This window comes from Silene latifolia, chromosome Y, assembly GCF_048544455.1.
Source record: "Silene latifolia isolate original U9 population chromosome Y, ASM4854445v1, whole genome shotgun sequence".
In the NCBI taxonomy this organism is placed as follows: domain Eukaryota; kingdom Viridiplantae; phylum Streptophyta; class Magnoliopsida; order Caryophyllales; family Caryophyllaceae; genus Silene; species Silene latifolia.
Window position 1 is genome coordinate 212,968,205 of NC_133538.1, and position 1,379 is coordinate 212,969,583.

Consider the following 1,379-nt stretch of genomic DNA (forward strand, 5'->3'; position numbering starts at 1 on the left):
GTTTACTTTCATTGCTATTTAGTTTAGTGATCTTCTACATCAAACCCCAATTGTGACACCCCTTAAGACACCACTAGTTGCAATAGAAATCTCATCTCAATTCCCGTCCCTTGGGATCCAACCTTTACTTGCCTCTTTACTAATGGTAGAGTTGTTTGTGAAGTTATAAATTGTGTTTTGGTCTAGGTGCTCCTAACGACATGTAAACGAAAAATATAGTCCGACCAAAAATGGCGCCGTTGCCGGGGACGGTGTTAACTTGATTTAGATTTTCTTATATTGTTATTAGTTGCGTCTTTCTTTGCCTTGGGGAAGTAAAAATCCTCAAGGTTTGTTCTAATTGTTTTCGAGTTGTTTGATATTTTGCATGTCTAGGAGGTCACAAGGTGACTTGTTACCCTTTGATCACGAAATTGAAAGAACTTTGACAACCAATAGAAGACTTGCTAGGAGAGCTTTGAGAGGTATTGGTGAGTTTGTAGATATTCAACCAAATACTATTGAGTTCATCAACCCTTTTCCAAGAGAAGGTGAGGAGAACCCAACACAAAATCCAACACAAAATCAACCCACAATGCCTAAGTTTTCATCACATTCCGTACCCACCGAGGAGAACCTACCCAATGGTACTCCCACACCACAACATCTAACCGGAAATTTTATTGCCAAATACGCATTTATCCAAATAGTCGAAAGAAGCCAATTTGGGGGGATGCCTAGTGAAGACCCTCATTCTCATATGGAGACTTTTTGTGACTATTGTGATGCGATTTCTCAAACCGGTGTAACTCAAGACCAAATTCGATGGGTCTTATTTCCTTTTTCTCTAATTGGCACCGCAAAACAATGGTTGAAAGGCCTTGATAAGGCCACTCTCGGAATTGATTCTTGGAAAAAATTGGCTCTAGCTTTCTACAAAAAGTTCTATCCACCGGAAAAGACTAACATGCTAAGAGCTCAAATCACGGGCTTTAAGCAAAGGGATGAAGAATCTTTGTATGAAGCTAGGGAGCGATTTAAAAGAATTTGTCGCTCATGTCCTCACCATGGACTTAGCGAGTGGTTCTTGGTACAACAATTTTGGAATGGTGTTTATGAAGATTCAAGGAACATTCTCAACATAGGATCAAATGGAATGTTCACTGAAGTTGATGAAAATCAAACTTGGAACAAAATTGAGGAAATGGCGGTCCATAACTCACAGTATAGTAGACCTCGCAAGGCTACTAGAGGAGGAAAGCATGAAGTGGACTCCATTACTCAATTGGGTGCTCAACTTAGTGCTCACATTGATACCATCAATTTGAAGTTTGAAAAAGGTATGGCTAGACTTGAAGAAGCCTCAAAATCACCAAAGCATCATGTTAATGCCATGACGG

General features: G+C 39.9%; 1 non-coding gene across 1 annotated transcript; it reads right to left on the reverse strand.

Annotated features, from left to right (window-relative positions):
• Positions 1-946: 946 nt before the first annotated feature.
• On the reverse strand, positions 947-1,053 carry LOC141635272 (small nucleolar RNA R71). The gene has a single exon (XR_012539971.1). It is a non-coding gene; the product is annotated as a small nucleolar RNA R71 (small nucleolar RNA).
• Positions 1,054-1,379: the final 326 nt, after the last annotated feature.